At 34.0% G+C, this 21988-nt stretch overlaps 1 protein-coding gene across 3 annotated transcripts in view; it reads left to right on the forward strand.

Moving 5' to 3' along the window:
* LOC140450265 (E3 ubiquitin-protein ligase RNF144B) overlaps window positions 1-21988 on the forward strand; it is a 393953-nt gene that overhangs the window by 85379 nt on the left and 286586 nt on the right. Inside the window, exon 1 of one of the 3 annotated variants that reach the window (XM_072543788.1) lies at window positions 14959-15000. The exons of the other annotated variants lie outside the window; for them this stretch is intronic. The gene's annotated coding sequence lies outside the window, so the exon portion shown is untranslated. Of the gene's footprint in view, window positions 1-14958; window positions 15001-21988 lie in introns of those variants that run through there. 3 annotated transcript variants of the gene reach the window in all.

The following is a 21988-nucleotide window of genomic DNA, read 5'->3' on the forward strand; positions in this document are numbered from 1 at the left end:
GTTGAAGATAAGTATTTGGAAAGTGAACGTCGCATAGATGTAATTACTGAAGAATTAATGATTCTAGTGACGACGACGTTCAAAAACGCAACATGGAAATGAAAGATTAATGATAGAGCAAACCCAAATAGAAAAAGTAGAGACATACAAATATCTGGGAACCTGGGTTGATGACAAAAATGACCAAAGCAGAGAAATCAAAGTCCGAATTGAAACTGCAAGGCAAGCATTTGTGAAAATGAAGACAATGCTTACCAACAGCGACCTTCAGTTGCATCTCAGATTGAGGGCTCTAAGATGTTACATATTTTCTATCTTACTATATGGAATGGAAGCTTGGACATTGAAGAAACAACACATAAGAAAAATAGAAGCGTTCGAAATGTGGTGTTACAGAAGAATATTAAAAATTCAGTGGGTTCAAAGGATTATCAATGCTGAGGTACTACGACGTCTAAATAAGGAGTTAGAAATTATGAACAGCATAAAAAGAAGAAAACTAGAGTATTTGGGTCACATAACCAGAGGAGAAAAATATGAGCTGCTGAGAATTATTATGCAAGGAAGGATCCAAGGAAGAAGAAGCATAGGAAGAAGACGCATCTCCTGGCTGAAGAACCTTAGAGAATGGTTTAACTGTAGTTCACTACAACTTTTCAGAGCAGCAGCCAACAAAGTGACCATAGCCGTTATGACATCCAACCTCCGATAGGAGATGGAACTTTAAGAAGAACTGACGACGACAGTACATCTGATTATGAAAGTGAATAATATAATTTAACATTACGATGTACCTATGTAACCTATGTGAATATAAGTTTTCCAAACTGTCCTGTATGTACGCCACTGCTTTGTTTGGTGAGGCTTTACTGTTCCTAAAAATTTCCGCCACTACAGTTGAAACATACTCTAATGAGTATGTTTGGCATTAAAGTTACCAGCTCTTAGAAATCTCTTGCTCAAGATTTTAAAAAATATTAAAATTTTTTCATTTTAATATAATTTTTAATTCATAGTGTTTGCGTTTTTAACTACCATCTCCGTAAGCGGGTCTATCAGGTAATTAGTATAATAAATGGATTTTGCGACCCAAACATAACTCTTGGCATCTCACACTGCTAATTGGACAAATTTGATATTGTATCTGGGAGAGGCCAGGGCTCACGAAGAGCTATAACGTAAGCTGATGATATTTTCCGTAGTACTTTTTGATTACAGTAGTTAGTAGGTTTATATTGGTTAGCATTTGTTCAGCAAGTCCTTGTCTTTTGTTTTTAAGTTCATATAAACCAAAATTTTTCTGAGCCAACTAGATGAAAAAAATTATGGAGAAAAATTAAATCGATTCGTCTGAAGTGCTTTTTAAGACTTTTTTCTATTCAAGAAGAAAAAGCGTTATTGGAGAAATGTTTATACAAAGTTTACTGAAGTAAATAAATGTCAAGTTAGGTAATAATTACATTTCTTAATAAAAACGCATGCTTTCACTTTTAAACCGACAACTTTTCACGTTGCCTCTGTATGTTTCTGTTTAATACTTCGATTCACTCGGTCGCACATTTTTAATTTATAGATTGCGGAAGAATTTATGCATCTAAGGTTATTTTCTCGATTATTCTGCGCTTGAACATCTGGAGGTCGTGCATTTGTTCCGGTAAATAATAATCTCTGGTGATACATCGGGTAGATTATTGTTATAATATATGAGATAAAATGTTTATATCCGAGGTTAGACGACCGATTCGCGATACCGTTACCGGAAATTAAAAGAGGAAACTGCCGTATTTCGTAATTAATCTGCAGTTTTGCAATTAACTTGCGATATAGTTATTTTTTTTATTATAATTACGCTAGGTGACGTTGAAGATTGAAATTTATTATGGCTGCAATAATGGTAAAGTCTGTTCGTGAATATTTTACTTATTGATTTGTAGGGATTTGCCGTAGAAATAAACCGTTAACTCAGGTCTCTTGTTAGGAGTATTGTTCTAGATATTTATACCTGAACTGTGCGTTCATAAATGATACCTTAACAATAGGGTGTATATCCAAGTGGTTATTTATGCTTTTTGGGGATTATAAACTTAGGATATTATATTTCCGAACAAAATTTACGCGTTTTTAGGGAAATATAAAGACCGTCGGATTTAAATGCGAAGTTCATCCACGATTTTATCACTTATGCCTTTTTGTGTACTGAAAATGTTATATGAGATAAGCAAAAAGAACAGGAAATTTAGAGTTGGACTGGGTTCATTTTTCTAAAAATTGAATTTTCCTTATTTTCAAACTTTTACATTGTACAATTGTTCGTTTAATAATATGTAATAATAAGTTAAATAATTAACAACCTTATGGCACTAGTAGCCATTATGCCAAATTTTTAAAAATATAATCAATATTCTGTCGATTCATACAATGGCATAAGGGAGAAAATCGACGCAGCACATGCGATTTTATTTACAAAAAAAAATTCAAATTTCACGCTGAATTCCCTACAGGGGTTTTACTCGAAGATTTAAAAAATCAGTGTTACCTTATTGCGTCCAAGCAATTGAAGAAAACCAACAATTTGGCCATAACATGTCAGTTTAGTCACTTCCTCTGTCAGAATTACAATAATAAACGTATAGACTGCTGGAAAATAGTAAATTTCGAAAGAAATAATACAAGATCCAGTTCGGTACAACCTGATCCACCTCCAGACGAAATAAATCAATTTTTTATTACAATTGCGAAGAATATAATTACCTTCTTTTATTATTCTTCTCCGAGTAAGTCCTTTTTTTTCGTCCCGTTGTAGAAGAAGAGGTCTCTCAAATAATAAAGTCTCTTAATAATTCTAATAGTAGGGACTTTCACGAAATGAATAGCAAAATTTTAAAAGAAACTTACCAAATAGTTTTAACACCTTTCACTCATCTTATTAAGTTAATTCTATCAACTGGAGTATTTCCGGAAGTACTAAAATACTCATAAATACTACCTATCTATAAAAAGGTGTTTCCTTAAAAACTGACAATTACAGACCCATAAGCATTGTTTCTATTTTTGGGAAAGTGATTGTAAATGTTATCAAACAACAATTTTATTCCTATTTTGAGTCCAATAATTACTAAATTAACTCACAATATGGATTCAGAAGTGCTCGTTCTATTACGAACGCGGTATATAATGTTATGAGCGAGGTGATTGCGCGGCAATCGCATAGCAATTTCTCTTTGCGATTTGTTAAAGGCTTTTGATTGCGTTTCACTCGACATTTTGCTCCACAAATTAAATTACTATAGAATCAGAGGTACCCCTCTTAAGCTTCTAACTTCTTATTTATGTAGCAGACACCAGGCGGTAGTGTCTAAAGGTCATCTCTCCGATTTTCTATCTGTAAAAATTATGCTCTGCTTTCTAATTGGCATATCGAGGGCAAGTCATGGTTCTATTATGATCCTTTCCCTTCACAGAAACAAGTCAATAGCTTGTGTGTTTTGTCTCTCCACTAACTCTTCACTTCTAGGAACAGGTATAATTTTCTGGCTTTCTAAAAATCCTCCGAAAATCAATTTCCCCCTTTTCCCAAAAAATCCCCTCTTTAGAGAAAATTTAAGCTCTCATACCCATTTCGAAAACTATTACTTTATTTGTGTACCACCCTTCGAGTTAAGCAGGTCTCGCTACATCCTACTTCTTATATCGTATCGTATCTTATATCCATCATATTGCAAGTTGCATATTGCCCATTGCATCTTACATCATATATCCTACAACTGCATATGTCTGGCCGTTAAGTTCGCTAGATATCATCCTGCCACTGTATTACATATGACACAACCGCCGAATTGTTTATTGGCGCCAGTCCACAACAACTACTGCATCCTTACCTGAGAACATACCTCTCAGACACGTGCCAATATGAACATGTGAGTATATTTTATTGTTTTTTTTTTATTCGACCCAAAAGCCGAGAATTTTACAAGCAGAGACACTAAATCCCGTTGTAAGTGATTTATAAAATTTCCATACTTTATTTTTTTGTGACAAAGGACTATTCATATTACAAGTACGGTCAAATTATTGCTGATTAATTTATATGTATATATTTATATGTTTTGCTTACCTGTATTTAAATGTTATTAGCGTTTAGTTTAAAAAAAAATATGGTGATCACTAAACTTTATTACATGTCCTCAAGGTGCAACATTTTTTAAATTCACTAATTTTATTAACTTAGTAATTCATAGATTTCAGAATAATTTTTAAAGTAACGATTCCCTTAATTAATTTTCGATGATTTCTTTTCAATTTCTTGAGGATATTATATTTACATTTATATTTCTCATTTATAGCATACTTTTTTATATATTTATTTACGTATAATCCTTTTTGGTGGACATACATAATGGTCTGGATTGAAGCCCGGACTTTAATATCGATCTTTATGTAAACCTCCCTTTTGGTTATAAAGAGGATGCATAATTCGCAGATGATGCGACATACTTTATATCAGGAAAAAATAATAATGATTTAAAAATGTTTTACGAGGAAGTTTCTATTAAATCTATCTCTATAATACACATCGTTTGCTGCAAACTGAAACTTAACTTCGATATAACGTAAAACTCGGTTATATCTGCAAGTAATTTACATAATGATCCAGATAACAACAAAGAGACTGTTAAAATATTGGGAATAACCATAGATAATCGACTGAACTGGTCGGCTCATATCTCACAACTAAAGAAAAACCTATAAAAAGTTCATTATTTGTTATTCGCCAACTATTAGCAAGGGTTGTGAACTTTTAAACATTAAAAATGACATATTTGTATTTCATTAATACCTAAACTATGGAATAATCATATGGGGCAACTCAAAGAATGCACTTAAAATTTTTAGAATGCAAATGAAAGCTATCAGGATTTTCGCAGGAGTTAGTTATCTAGAGCACTGTCGACCTTTCTTTATCAAATTCAAATTTATGCCGCTACCTACTCTGTTAATATTTCAGGTTCTGGCTGAAATTCACAGAAAATGGACCCATTTAATAAAGCAGTCTGATGTTCACGTTCACAATACGAGAAACTGTCACTACTTACGACCAAATCGCTGTAGATTACGTCTTTGAGATCAAAATTGCCCTAATTATAACTATTACAATATTTTACCAAAAAGTATTAAATTAGCTAAGCTGTAATAGCTTCGAAAAAGTTATAAAAAATATCTTCTGAAACATTGTTTTTACTGCTCAGAAGAATATAATATTTAGACTTATTTCAGAACATCCACTAAACTTACCGTGACTTTGCCATAAATTTTTTTCTGTTTAAAATGTGTTCTTGTTTGTGATATGTTATATTGGTTTTTGACGTTTATTGACGTTTCAATTTCCTTTTCAGAAATCGTTCTCAAAATACAAACATTAGTAATGTTTGTATTTTGAGAACGATTTCAGAAGTGGAAACTGAAACGTCAATAAACGTACTTTAACCTTTAATTTTGGCTTATTCCCATTTAAATAGTAATAATTTGCTACTTTTGCAATGCTACCCTTAAATTTGTTATACACGCAAATACGATAATTTCTTCAACATCGTCAGTAAACAAAAAAAAATTGTCTTTTATTGTCGTAATAGACATTGCTTTTACAGGCGCAATAACGTCTGTTCTACTTTTTGGTAAAACCGGTAGAGTTTTTGTTCTGTTCTTATAAATAGTTAACTGGGTAGGATTTTCTCTTAAAACAAAATGTATTAGGCTTCTCACAAATGTCATCGGTTGCTTTACGTTTAGCACCAATACTCACTATCTGCCTATTTAGTTGTTTCAATTTTTTTCATGGATATGTTCTAGTTCACTGCGCATAATCAAGTTTTCAGCACTAACAGTATAAATTTTAGCTTTACAGGAGCGAATCACACATCCCAACACACTTCTCCACTTCTTAACTCTTTATGTCTTGTAAATTTCTGAGATTCTACTATTAATACAGGCTTTACACGTTCACTAAAACTTTTAGAGCGTTCCATAATGTTTTGCTTGCAAGTAGTTATTACAAAATGAAGGTGAAAATAAATTTAAACTTTCTTAAACTGAAGTTGAATTTCCAGAAAATATAATCCCTTACTCGACCAGCTGACTGGTGTCATTACCGACCTTTCCGGTGTCGTTGCAGATGCGGTTGTAGCATTTGCGATCACGGCTATTATCGTTGCATTTGCGGTCATACAAAAATATGTTGATTTTATCGTTGCATGTGCGTTCATTTCCTAATAAACAAATAATATGTTTACCTTTTTCTACTACTATCACATGAATAATTCTATAACCAAATTTTTGTAAGATTTAAATAATATTTACCCTAGACGTTGATAAGAGGAGAAAATGTTTACTAATAATTTTATTACGGCAAAAAGTATTTTGATATAAAAAAAACTTGCTTCTTTTGAGAGTTTAGTGGGATTATGTGCACTAATTAAAAAAAATGAAGATAGTTGATTTAATAAACCTTAGTGTCATATAAATAAAATATTGTTCTGAAGCTATTTCTTTGTGGCATCTTATGCAATTTACTATTTTAATGGAAAATAAGCAACAATTTATGTTGAAAATTACATTTATTGACTGATTTAAATGGTAGTTGCATCCTTGCAGTCTAACATCTGGGAAACAGTTTTGAGAGCTTAAATAACAGCGTTTACAAAATCAAGCGTCACTGTTGTTGGTTTCATTCCGCCTATTTTTTTTGTCAGTATTGTAAACATGTAAATAGCCTTGTATAATATACGTTTTCATTTTTTTGTTTGGTAGTAACGCATACAACACACGAACAATTCTTGTCTACTTGCCCACTCCTAGAGTCGAACGCGAAATTTCCCATGCCATCAAACAATCCGATCTTTCCGATGATGTTAAGAAGTCCATAGTTCCGAAAAACTCCATCTGCCCCAGAATTTACGGTCTTCCCAAAATCCACAAAGACAACGTACCTCTTCGTCCCATTGTGACTACGATTAACTCTTCTACCTACAAACTCGCAAAGTACTTGTCGAATCAGTTTAAGACCTATATTGGTCGTACCTCTTCTTATGTCCGAAATTCCACACATTTCATCACCTTAATCTCCTCCCTCACGGTCGATCCCCAAGACATTCTCGTCAGTTTCGATGTATCATCCTTATTTACCAATATCCCCATACATGACTCTCTAGTTGTTCTGCGAGATCACTTGACCAATGATAACAAGTCTTTGGTTTTGGCAGATCTTGCGGAAAAATGCCTCCTTTCAACATATTTTTCTTTTAGAGGCAATTTCTACAAACAAATATCTGGAACACCAATGGGTTCTCCCCTTTCCCCTGTCATTGCTGACATTTTCATGGAAGCCTTTGAGTCTTTAGCCCTAGAATCTTACCCCTTAAAACCAAAAGTCTGGTTCCGCTACGTTAATGATACATTTATCATCTGGCCCCATGGTCAACATACCCTTTCTCCCTTCCTAGATCATCTTAACTCACAACATCCGAGTATAAAATTCACAATGGAAGTAGAAAATAATCGGTCCCTTCCCTTTCTCGATGTGTTAGTCACCTCCAAGCCCAATGGCCGATTGGGTCACTCTGTTTATAGAAAAAAGACTCACACGAATCGTTACCTACATGCTTCATCACACCACCATCCTGCCCAAAAGAATTCTGTGATCAACTCTCTCATCCATCGGGCCATTTCGATTTCTGAACCTGACAACCTTAGAGAAGAACTTGGCCATCTGCAAAAAACCCTTGTCGCCAACGGTTACTCCAAGTCCACAATTCAAAATATTACACACCGACATCTACATCCCCCTTTACACCCTAGGACGACAAATTCAGAATCTTCGGGTAATACTCCTGTGGCTTTTCTTCCGTATATTCGAAGTGTCACTGATAGGATTGGCAAAATTCTTCGCAAAGAAGGTATCAGGACTACTTTTCGACCACCCAAGAAAATCTCACAATATCTACCCTCTCCTAAGGACCCATTACCGCCCCTATATTCCTGTGGTGTCTATTCTATTCCTTGTGCATGTGGACAAGTGTATATTGGCGAAACTGGTCGTTCCGTCAAAACTCGGATTCAAGAGCATCAAAGATGCATTCGATCAGGTCTTTTCTCCCATTCTGCAGTTGCAGAACACTGCCAAGAAACCGGTCATTCCATATTGTTCGAAAAAACCCATATTATTTCTAAGAGCCCCTTCTTTTATTCCAGGAAAATCCGCGAATCTCTAGAGATCCGAAAAAATCCACATAATATCAATCGAGAGGAAGGATACTACTTGTCTCCCATCTGGAATCTCAGTCTAGAGCCGCCGTCCGGTCCCGCTACCACGATGCAGCCACATGATTGGCCAGCGCGCGCTTCTTGACGTTCGCGCCACGGAGTGTGCCGATACGTCCCGACACGACAGGTCACTGCGACTATAAATAGAGCGGTAGCGGAGTAATCGTCGGTTCGTCGGATTCACTCCCCGCCTCTCGACGCGTTAGTGTTCTGAGCTGTTGGACGTGAATCTCTGTCCTGGCATTTGGTTTTCACCTCTGGCTGCGTTAAGTAGTTGAGTTACTGTGACCAAATGCCCATCTTGGTAGTTAGTATTCGCCTCTGGTTGCGTTGAGTAACTGAGTTACCGTTGCTAACTACCCATCTTCTTGTCTTTTGTTTTCTTTTTCTTTTTTGTTCTCCTGAAGAAGCTACATACAATTGTAGCGAAACGTCGAGATGAACCCACTTTTGGGTCACTCACAAATGACACGGTCCAAACCCGGAAGACGAATAAACTATAATTCTGACTCTGGCCGTGGAAGCCTACGATTTCAATTCTTGTCTACTTTAAAATGTATAATATATGTCTGAATTGTCAATATGAATGAGTCAGATTACATTACATTATTAGAAGAATTTTTTAGCAAACAACATAAACAAAATTTGTTTTATTGTTATAAATATTTTGTATTTTGACAACGGCATCCGATTTGGAAATCGAAACGTCAATAAATTCAATTTTCCATATAAATTGTGGCTTATTTTCCATTAAAATAGTAAATTGCATAAATAAAATATTAACGAATTGTTGATTATTTCTATATAAATTGGCTACCTTACTGTTTGTATCAAATGTTAAAAAGTATTATAAATTTAAAAATTGGTGTTCCTTCCCTAAGATGCTTTCATGTCTTTTTATATTTTAATGTGTTAAGTACAAACATTTAAAAAAATCCTTCACATTTTATCCAGGCTTAGGACTGGCTATGATGAATCATAGGCATGTTTATTTTATTTTGTTTTTTTTATCTTTTTTTTAGCTGTTTTTATCTATTTTTTCTGTTTTTTTTATCTTTGTTTTTTTTGTCATTTTTTTATTTTAATGTTTTTTTAGTGAAATTTTTGAATAGTTGCCACGGACACCAAAAACGATTTTATATCACAAGAGCGCTGCAATAGTTCTGTTGCACTCTCTATCCTATTATCCAGTTGAATATACATTTTTTTTTCGTTTCTCATTTTCTAGGTTTAAGTCCATTCTATTTAATATGAAATCGAAAGATTCTGCTTCTTTTCTTAAATTTTTTATGAGAATGTATATGTTTGGATGAGTTTTCTTTAACATTCTGTTTAACCGGCTATTCCATCCTTCCACAGCATTATTTGTTCGGTGTCGGAGGCCGTGGCAGTTCCACATATTCATGCTAATCACTGGATTTTCTAGTCATTCGTTAACGAAGTAATCATAAATCTTCCGGAAAATCAGATTGAATAATTAGCCACCCGTCTTCTATTTGCTCCAAAGGTGGGTATGCCAATGCAGAATACATTCTTAAATGTCTAACGTTATCGTTGTTAATGTATTGTGTTGTCAGTCCGATCGACTGAATGTTCCTCCAAAGCGACTGATTAAGTTGGTAGTTGCATCCATGTCTAACATATGGGAAAACAGTTTTGAACAGTTTTTTTAAACAGCCTTCTATACGTTTTAATTTTTTTGTTCGGTAGAAGCGCATACAACACAGGAACAATTCTTGTTTCGTCATCAGTGCTACCCATATCAACATGCATGGGATATATTTGCGTAAACTGTTTGAAGGAGCTCTTAAATGTGCCGTCGACAAAAAAATCTCTTTTTGTTGCTAACGTTTCCTTTGCTTTCGAAGTCGAAAAACATAAAATTCTTTCTCTTTCTTCAGTGTCGTCAAAACACAAAAAACTCTGATCATCTTCTAATGTCAACATTTCCAGTGGGATATCTATTTCAATAGACGACGCTGGTTTTGGTCCGACACCAGTTTGTAAATGTCTTGAACGACAAAGTGTAGACTTACGTAAAGCATACAAAGGAAATACACTCGCAAAATCGAGTTCTTTTGTAAATAGTTTTTCGATTTCTTCCCTGTAAATGTCTGGGGTTGGAGTGTCTTCTTCTCGAGCTCTCTTTTTTGAAATGTACGTAGCCTTTTTATTTCTAAGAGAGCTACATCGGGGACACAGGTGTGTTTGCTGACTTCGAGTGATTCCGTCAGTTTTGTCTTCATCCTCCCTTTACTGATATCTGATACTGATATCCAGCGTGAAGAGCAGAAGGTTTTCCCTTGGTGGTTTCAATCACTTTAAAATTTTCCATTATTAAAAGTTGTTACGTACTGCACAAAACAATCTCTCAAACTAACAATATACAAATAATATGCATTTGTTTTTATATTTAGATTTTGGTAATTCTCCCCCAACCTTTATAATTAGGTAAATACAAACTTTCCAAAAGTCCACCATTATTGTGGTTTAGTCATTACTGTTTTTATTACCTATTGATTGAAATATAGATAAGCGAATTAAAATATTTCAATAGAGTCGACCGTGTCTGTTAAATAACTCGGGTGGTTACTAATTTACGACCTTATTAGATTTCTATCTTTTAAGTAAAATGTCTGATCCCAAGTGCAAGGTTACCTGCCAAAATATTTTGGATTGACCGCTTTTGCAACGAAAATTACCTTGACCGCATATACAACGATTGTGCATCTGGACATATTTCGACTTTTCCAACTATAACTCAGCTTTCATACGTGCGATTAACTTTCAAAAACCCCTCATTTTAAAGGTAGTTGTTTCATGTTTAAAAAATTACTTTATCATTATTAATAAAAAAGTTATAACAATTAAACATTAAAAATTTCACTAAAAAGTTGCGAATTCGTTTGTTTATAATAGATTTAAACAAAATTAAGCTTTAAACTTAAAATCTGGCTAACGGAAATTATCATGCATATTACTTTATCATTATAAATAAAAAGATATAGCAGTTTACAGTTAAAATTTTCGTTCGTAAAAATGAATTAATTTGTTTATAAGTTTTAAACAAAATTGAGCCGTAAACGTTGGCAGATTGGTCAATGAAAGTCAAAGCTAGAACAAATCAAAACGAACATTTTAAGCTTTGGTAAATGATTCTTTATTTGCCGAGATACTGAAAATTGATTTACGCGCGTCCGCATTCGCAGCGAGCTGACCTTTCGTCTCAGATCGCATTATTAAAGCTGAAACAATTATTATTTTTAAAATAAGGGTGTTTTTAAAGTTAATCGCACGTATGAAAGCTGAGTTATAATTGGAAAACCCCATCGAATGCCTATTTTGCAATTGTTTTTCACGAAATTTGTTCCAATTCCGGTTCTAATAATCGGATCAAAGTTTACCAAACGCCATGTTGTTCATTTTTTCAAAAGGAAATATCTCTAATAGTGTAGAATATCATTTAAACAATTAAATTGTTAATAACAAATTATCCGACGGGATTTCAGCCCGGTATCCTCGAAAAACCGAATCTACGTACAAAAAAAACATAAAAAACATCAAGGGGGGACATTAAAGTGTATATTCAACACCCCTAGCTTCTTGACTAATACTGGTTCTAGTTTTAATATAAACTACTAAATTCATTGTGACCTTTTACCTATGATTCAAATAATTATACCGAAGCCAAATTGACTTTTTTTGCGTTTAGATTTCATCTATAATTAATCAAAGGTAATTAGAACTTAACAGTGAGAAGTTTATAACGTATTCTATAATTACAAAAGTTATTATATCATGTTGAATCATGTTTTTAAAACTAAATTGTTACCAAGTATTCCAATGTATTATGGTTATGAATAATCTTAATAAGAAATGAAACAGAAAAAATCTAAAAAACTAAAAATAAACCGGTGAGTCAGACAGGTAGATATAGACTACAAGAACATGGGGGACATTTTTAGAGGGTCGTTTGACCCAGTATGAATCATATATAAATCAATACTACAATGTCTAAAGCTGGACATTCTTTTTAAAGCAATATACTGTGGCTGCGCAACCTGAGAGAGTGGTACCGATGTACATCAAATGAACTTTTCAGAGCAGCCGTCTCAAAAGTCCGAATAGCTATGATGATTGCCGACCTCCGCCGCGGAGATAGCACTTGAAGAAGACTGTGGCTGGACATTCACGTTCTGACTTGCGGTCCCGCTTAGTAGGAATACTAGTTGGATATTCGTCTCCACTCACGCTCAGACTTGTTATCCAACTATCGGTCCAACTTCAGTTCTAGTATCTTTTCACGACGGACGGTGTAAATCGCTTAACCAAAAAATGTATCGAGTAAACTCTACGCAAAATATAATTAGGAGGAGGAAAATGGAGGAGCACAATATTGTGCTTGTTATCCTTATCATTTGAAAAAAGAAGAAAAAATGTTGGATGAAGAAATTATTTATTGAAAAAGTTGGTCTACTCATTTCCATAAAAGATATCGTCATGCGTGAATGTGTCAGTACTGAACAACGTTCAGTACTGACAATTCAACGATGTTGGAAAACCGATGTACAAAGTGATCTTACAGTAAATTTAGTATTTTAATTGGGAATAAGCCACAATATGAGTTAGAAATTAAATGTATTTGACGTTTGGACTTCCACTTCGGAAATCGTTATCAAAAATTCCGACGTTGAAGTCGAAACGTCAAATAAATTTAATTTCTAACTAATATTCAGGCTTATTTTGAATTAAAATAGTAAATTTGCATAAGATGCCACAAGAAAAAACTTCAATATAAAGAAACAGTTACTTCTAATTCCAGTACATCTATGATTTAATTTTCGTTGTTTGTTGATAATTCTTCTGTAGTCAATCCGGAGTGTTGGAAATTGTACCTGTGTGAGAGTGTCCGAAATAGATCTACAGAAAGGAAATTAATTTGCCCCAAGAAAAAGTAGATGATGATGAAGAATCGTGTATTTTAATAGGGGTAATTTTCGTGCAATTGAAAGGTTATTTTCTATTAAATATTTGCGAACTAAGGATGTTTGCGTAAAGTAATTCATAGAAATATCATACGTAACATGTGCCGAAGGTCAACTGACTGAGGAAATTTTTGATCTGACCTGTGATCCGACTTCCAACTTCACTATTCACGTTCCCACTTCGTCGCCAGTCGGAAGTCGGATCTTCAAGTCGTCCCTATAGATGTTCCGACTCGTACCACTAGTTGTCCAACTAATCCAACCAGCCCACTCACGGTCCGATTACAGATCCAACTGCGGAAGTTGGACCGCCAGTCGGACTAAAAATCGGAACGTGAATGGCCTGTGGCCTGTTTGTGTTTAATAACAACTTTAGAAACTATGCCGCCAATATTCTTATCGGTACTCAAAGCATTGGGGTTCAAATTAAGAGCGTAGGCGCAAAATTTCGGGCCAATGCTTTTTAAATGCATTCATTTTTTTCGAATCCTAAAAAAACTAATAAGTATTTTTGAAAAATTTAAACGCAGAATGAAAGAATACATTATTACTGAGGGCCGAAAGTCCCTGAAAACTTCTATAATGTTTATTTTAATAAGTGACAGGGGTGAAGAAAAAAGAGAAAATTTAGTGTGATTTTTAATTTCAAATATCTCATTCAAAAATTACTTTTTGTTTATTGTAAGGGACTTTCGGCCCTTGGTAATAATCTAATCTTTCATTCTGCGTTTAAATGTTTCAAAAATATTTGTTAGTTTTCTCAGGATTCGAAAAAAAATGATTGCATTTAAAAAGCATTTGCCCGAAATTTTGCGCCTACGCTCTTAAGGGTTGCGCCTTAGATTTCTCACCCCTGTTCCAGCCGAAATTTACGACGCTACAAAAAAATTAATCTAGATATATACAAATCCAAAACTTTGTGTATGAATACCGTACTGTGTGAAATTGCCGAAAATGGGGAAAAATTTTCCGAAAATAAAAAATTTTCCTGGTCCTAGTACCAATATTTTTGTACGGTATTAGGTCCCAGGTCATTATTTTTGTATCACCTACCTAAGTTATAAATGCCGTACAAATATATTTGGCCAAAAAGTCCCTCCTCCCCTTGAGTAGTAAGGTTACCTGTACCGATAGGAATTGACGGCATAGTTTCTAAAGTTGTTATTACATATTGTAGTATTGTTTTTTTATATAATAAAACTCTCCCATAGGCTTGTAATCTAATACTAGATCACCAAAACCGTTTAACCAAACATTTAAAGACATATTTAAAAAGCTAGACTGAAACAATTTAGGACAAGTAGATATTATTTGGCCGACTTTCTCCCAATACATACAGTAGATAGTATACTTTAGCCTAGGTAGGTTCCTATCGAAGGTACAAAAAAATACATTCCGCAGCAAATCTTACTAATACCATCATGTTCTTTGGCGAATTTTGTTCTCTAAACTAAGTTTTGTTAAATACTGTGGTATCATTAGTCTAGACTTGATATTGACCTATTTTTGCAGATGTATATTTCATGAAATATTGGATTTCTCTATAAAATAATTACTTGAATCTATTTATTTTACTAATATTATTCAAATTGTATTTATGAATTTGTTTTATTTTTCATACTTATATATCTTCCTTTTTTCAGGTGAGTAATCAACAAGTTTATTATGAAAAGAATCTTATTACATCACCCTAGTAATGGTAAGCTTTAATAGTAATTTTATCAAACACTTCATAGTTACAAACAGTAATTTCATTCTAAATAAGGAGAAAAAAGTTTATATTTCAACATATGATTGAGTTCTTTAAGTTCCATCTTCCAACGAAGGTTGGAAATCATCATAGCTATGCGGACCCTGTTGACGCCTCTGGTGCCTCTCTAAATAGTTCTGCACTACTGCATTCAATCCATTCATCATAAGTTCTTAAGCCACGATATTCTCCGTCTTCTCACATTTCGCTTTCCTTGAATTTTGCCTTGATAATAAGTTGCAATAATGAGTATTTTTGCCCTCCCATTACATTTCCTAAGTACTCAAGTTTTCTTCTTTTGATAGTCAATATTATTTCAGCTTCATTTCCTATTCTTCTAGTAACTTCTGCATTTGACATTAATTGAGTCCATGATATTCGTAGGATTCTTCTGTAACACTATAATTCCTTAAGAATCCTTAGGCGTAGTCCTAACCTTATATCCCGACAATAAAAGTTCAACTAATGATGCTCGTGCTATTTCAATACGTGTCTTAATTTCTTTGGTTTGGTCTACATTTGATATTAGCCATGTTCCTAAGTATTTGTAGGTATCCAATTACAGTATCTTCAACAATCAATCGGATGTTTACATCTGCCGATTTAGCCATGATCATGCATTTAGTTTTTTTCAAATTCATCCTTAGTCCGTATTTATGACAGCATTCATTCAATAAGGCGTGGCATTGCGTTCTGGAAATCATTTTTGTTATCCGTTATTATTACTGTATCGTCTGCAAAACGCAAGATTTCAAAATTTCTCCATTGATAGATATACCTTCTATTGGATCTGAGAGCGCTTCTTTAAATACTGCTTTACTGTAGACATTGAAGAGTAGTGGTAACAGCACGCATCCCTGGCGGACTTCTCTCTGTATTTTGATATCTCGGATGTTCTGGTTGTCCACTCTTACCTTGGCTTTGATTCCAATATAGATTAGTATAATTTTCATATCACGACTGTCAATATTTTTGCTTTTTAATATATCTACAAGCTTTTCATTTTGAACCTTATCAAATGCCTTTTTAAAATATACAAAACATAAGTACATGTCCTGATTCATGTCCATGCATCTATGAGCCACCACATTCAAGCCGAACAAAGCATCGCTTGTGCCCATACCATTTCTAAAGCCAAATTGTGTGTAATTAACTTCATATTCAAGAGTTTTAACAATTCTGATGTGTATTATTTTCAACAATGTTTTAAGTGTGTGACTCATTAAAGCTATTGTTCTGTGATCTGAGCAGGATTTTGCACTTGACTTTTTGGATATTGCCACAAAGATCGATTGCAGCCATTGTCTGAAAATTGTGGCAGTCTGATATATTAGATTAAAGAGTTCAATCATTACATCAAATAACATGTTCATCAATGAGTTTTTATAATTCGATGAGCACATTCTCTGGTCAAGTAGCTCTGCCCCTCTTTTGTGTTTTAATGGCATATATGTCTTCTTCCCGGTATATTGGTGGTCCGATATGCTCTGTGGTTTCTAATGATAGTTCTTCTTTTTCATCATTAAATAGCTTTTGAATGTAATTGGTCCAATGACACAATTGTTTCAAAATATGAAGCTATCATATTTTTTATCTAGATCTTCTATTTCCTTGTATCTGTCGGAGAGCCACCTCTCTTTTGCCTCTCGAATTTTCTTTGTGATGTTTTTCTGAATTTTATTGTTATTTAGATCTTTTGATTTATGTTTTCTTCGTTCTTCCATAAGTTCAAGAATTTCTACTGGCATCCAAGGTTTTGTTTTTTTCCCCAAGTAGTTTTAGGGTTTCTTTTCCATTTGACACGAGGGCATGTTGAAATTTTCTCCATTTTTGGTCAATAGTTTCTGGATTATCTTCTTTGACCTTCCTCAAGTTCTAGTTTATTTTAAATTTTGTTGATTTCTGACTATTTTGTTGTTATTCCTTCAAAGAAGTTTGAACAAGGTATTGTCCCACACAATTCTCCACTTTTCTTGACCCCTCTAGCGTTTAAATCTCCCATTATAATATTTTTATTTTAGTTAGCTTTAAGACATTGCAAATTTGTTCATAGAAGTTCTGTATGGTGTCTTCATCCTTGTCTGCAGTGGGTGCATATAATTGGATTATATTTATTTTACGTTTTAAATGAGAGTTTAGAGATAGCATCAATACTCGATCAGAGTAGGGAACAAAGTTACAAACATTTTTTTGAGAATTCCTATCAACTATAATGCCAACTCCCTGAATGTGATTGGAGTTATTTTTACCGGAATAATACATTATTCCATTTCTGGTGTTGCATTTTCCTGATTCAGACCATTGTATATCGCTAAGTCCCAATATGTTAATCTTCATTCTGAACATTTCCGACACAGTGTTATCTAGTTTGCCAAATTGGTATAAGCTTCTTACGTTCCATGTTTCAATTTTCAAGGCTATAGAGTTATTCTTATTTGTTTGACAGGGATTTACCTTGACGACGACCTGAGAGGTCCTATTTAAATCTGATTGTTCTCCCCTGCCGGATCTTGGATTCCGAGCTTCATGACCATTAAGTAAATTATCGACTAGTGGGTCCATGATGATTTTTACTAGGGATATCCATGCGGATGTTTAGTGTAATAGTCATCCCGTAGCAAAAATCCTTAGCGAATTGGTTTCTCGTACTTATAAAGAGTAAATCGGAATAAAAAGAAAAGACTGTTTGTGTATCCGCTTAGCGGATACACAAACGCACTGTACGTGAAATCAAATCTTAACTGTCTTTTCTTTTTTTTTTCGGGCATTTAAATTATTTTTAGGCATAATAAAGCGAAAGAACACTCCTCGAGACTAAAAAGAATAATAATTAAACAATTTACTTATGTTAAAATTTTGAGACACTTGCGTACCTACATCTTATGTTAGTGATGTTGCTTGACTACCAAGCTATTTAATTGAACCCAGTCTGAGAGACTTGTTCGCCCTTTGAAATTACGTTCGGGTGTAATAATTCATTGTAGCGAGGTGTATTAATTCGTGTGTAAACAGGAATCACTCCACTGCGCTTGCTCCAGACTATCCCTTTCCCCCCTATAGCATTCTGGTGCGCGATAGGAGTACAACTATCAGCCAAATGCTCTTCATGTGGGAGTTTTGGGTAATAGAACTCCAACATGGTTCCCTAACCGATTCTAATTCAGGCTAGTGTTAAGCGCTTTATTTATATTATCCTGCTCGTCTACCAGCAATACCAGTAGACCTTTATACCCGCTCTACCCTACCACTTGCCATATTTCTCCAAATTCTATTAGGACTTACTTTTATGTTACAAATAATATTTTTTTTAGTTTTGCCCTGAATTCACTTTATTTACACAATTTATATCAATTCACAAAATTTCCAGGAATCACTCTCCTTAAGTTATAAAAACGTTGCAGTTGTTCAGAGGTATACATCAAGTAACGAAAGTAACGAAACCAAACACAAATAATTTGTAAACTTTTCAGCTGTTGAGTAATATCGGTCGTAAGTACGATTATTGGCTTGGCGATACTACGAGTGAAAGTGGTTTGCTTTGTAGCCGGTTACGTTATTGAACCAACGTTAAAAATACTGCTGTGAAAGTTAAAAGTTAATGACAATGACAGAGAAAATACTGTAATTTACTATTCTCACTTACAACGGTACATGCAGCGTTTATATAAAGTTGTTAAAGAACACCCGGAAGAAGTGTCTTTGTTGTTAAATTATACGTGATCGAGAATTTCTGTACATTTTAATGTCAATTCAGCTCGAGGTTTTTTTACAGTTTATTTTATTCTATAAATCTTTTTTGTTTGATAAAAATCACTAACTAGAGATTAACACTAAAGTGATAGTTGTAGTATTTATGGGTATATCGAATATATATATATATATATATATATATATATATATATTATATATATATATATATATATATATATATATATATATATATAATGTTCAATATTGCTGTTCCCTAGCCCAAGATATCGAAAAGCCTCAAAGGGCGCAGATGATCTTTAGCAAATTTAAGATAGTGTTGCCAGGTCTTGTCCGACAGTTTGTTATTAACTTTGTTGTTGTTAACTATTTTATTTACAATGAAAATACAATTTTTGATTACTCGTTATTGTTTGGTATGGATTTCTAACTTTCAATTAAGAAAGTAGGTTTAAGAAAAGGAGGGAATCAAAGAAAATTGGAAAATGAAAAAAATTTGGTCTCGGACCGAATTGACTTTTATTCTAATATTTTCTTTAATTCTTTAATTAATTGCTTTTCTGGTAAATATCTCGGAGAGCTCTGCCTTAGAGACCTCTGTTTCCACTATATTATCGGAGAGCTCCTCCATGGTGGCCTCCGTGTCCCTAGTGTGCCATACCTAGTGATCTATATTATGAACAATTAGTATTAGGACACCGGTACACAATAGGCTCGAAGGTTCCGTTGCTCAATACTGGTAGATTATATTATAGGTGTATATTTGTGTTTTTTTGGGTATAATCCCAAAAAAACACAAATTTAATATTCACAAAATAAAGAGAAAATGTGAATATTATTAAATAAAAGATGGTAAAATTCACCAAATCCAAATGCAATCAAAAATAACAGATATCATAACAAAATAATCAAATAACGTAATCGAATAAAATGGTTAAATATCATATCAAATAAAATTGAATATCACATCAATTATATCAAATATTATAACTATACAAAATAATAAGATCCATTAATATAAAAAAATAACAAAATAATAAGATCCAAGATAAATTAATCCATTGCAAAGAGAACTAACCTAAGTTTTCTTTGCAATTGTTTAACTGTGAAAATAATAAAACAAAACATGATATTAAATGATACTTACGCAAAAGAGAATAAAACAATTACTGATTCGTTAATATATTTCGATTAAATATGTTTAACAGAGACTTTTCTAAAATTATTAATTAAAATTAAATATATAACAAAAAATTATGATATAACTATTAACACATATAATTGGGAATTTAAAAAAATGTCTATATCAGTCTCTCGTATTTTGTGCAACTTTCCTAACTTGAAAGTGCCACCACTTGAATCGGCTGACGATACATATAATGAAAAGTACTCACAATATTTTTGAGCTGTAGACATATAAACTGGACATTGACCTTCTATTTAGTTAACTCGAGATTAACGTTGCATCACGTTTGAAACTAAACTCTGGATTTTCTTAGGACCAACTTAGGAATTAACTCTGGGACTTTCAAACATGCTTATGATTCAATTAATCGTGCAACATTATGGAAGGCAATAATCGAGCTCGGCGTACCCAAGAAACTAGCTGCGATAACACAAATGTGTGTAAGTAACTCTTTTGCACAAGTTAGAATAGGGGGAAAAATATCAAATGCTTTCTGCGTAAATTCTGGACTGAGACAGGGCGATCCGTTGTCCCCATTGTTGTTTAACCTGGCCTTAGAATATGTCATGCGAAAAATATATCCAGAAATCAAACCAGCCATAACTGCTGGGGGGCAAAAATCATACTCGCCTTTGCCGATGACCAGACGCAGTAGCACAATCAACATTAGAAATTAAGGATATTTTCTCGAGCTTTGAAGAAGCTGCATTAAACATCGGTCTAAAAATAAATGAAGACAAAACAAAATACATGGTCGTCTCAAAACAAGAACGACGGCGAATAAGGCAAAACATTACTATAAATGATCACAACTTCGAAGTGGTTAAAGAATTTAAATATCTACGAGCAACAATCACAAATGACAACAAATTAGAGCGAGAAGTTGAAACTAGAATAATGGCAGGAAACAGATCTTTCTTTGCAATGCAACATCTAATGAAGTCAAAACTTCTTTCACGAGATACAAAAATCCGGATATATAAGACCATAATACGACCAGCAGTCGCGTATGGAAGCGAAACATGGACGCTAACAAAAAGAGAAATAAATAAATTGCTGGTGTGGGAAAGTAAAATTCTTCGAATGATATATGGCCCTTGCAGAGACAGCATGACAAACGAATGGAGGGGCAGATACAATAACGAGCTAGAGTTCCTATTCGGAAAAGAAAATCTAGTCAGATATATAAAGGCCAATAGACTCAGATGGGCAGGGCATGTGATACGCAGTAACGACAATCGCCTTATAAATAATGTGTTCTGGGAAAGGCCAGAGGGAAGAAGGTCTGTAGGGCATCCTAGAAAAAGGTGGAAAGATGCAGTCAAAGAAGATCTAGAGAAAATGGGAGTGCGACAATGGGAATTACTGGCACAGGACCGACAAACATGGAAGGCAATAATAAACGCGGCAAAGACTCACGAAGAGTTGTAGCGCCATTGATGATGAATCTTTGGGACTGACTGTGGAACCTAATTAGATAGAAAATAACAAGGGTTCTCAAAAATTACACTAGTTGAACTTCACTACATACTGCTCAGCAAAAAATGAATTAAGGTCGAAAATATATTCATATTTATATAGAAAATATTTAAAAAGGAAGATACCGTTATTTTGTGTGTGATCAAAATTAGACGGAACTATTAAGGTGGTCCTTAACGGGAATATTTTCAAACTACGTGACGGTACGGAAATTTACGTAACTAACGGTATATTTTGGTCGGACCTCTGAGAGATTAATTATATTTGTAACCAAAAAACTACTGACCACAAAAACTAGTCAAGACAGCAAGGGTAGTTCTAATGGGAATTATATTATGACAGTCAAACGGTAACTTTTAAAAAGGTTTATTACGGTTATTATAGTAAGTACTGGTGGACCTTACTGTAAGTCAAAATAGATAAGTGGATGGTGTTAGTAAAACGATTTGGTGGGAAAATATTGATAGGAATGTAAACGTATATACTACTCCTCTACGGGGGTTTCCGTTCCCTGTGCTTCCGCCCTGGGTCGGTGAGGTGTATCTTGTGAGACTCCGACGCCTC

The sequence above is a fragment of the Diabrotica undecimpunctata genome, chromosome 9 (assembly GCF_040954645.1).
Source record: "Diabrotica undecimpunctata isolate CICGRU chromosome 9, icDiaUnde3, whole genome shotgun sequence".
NCBI classification, from domain to species: Eukaryota; Metazoa; Arthropoda; class Insecta; order Coleoptera; family Chrysomelidae; genus Diabrotica; species Diabrotica undecimpunctata.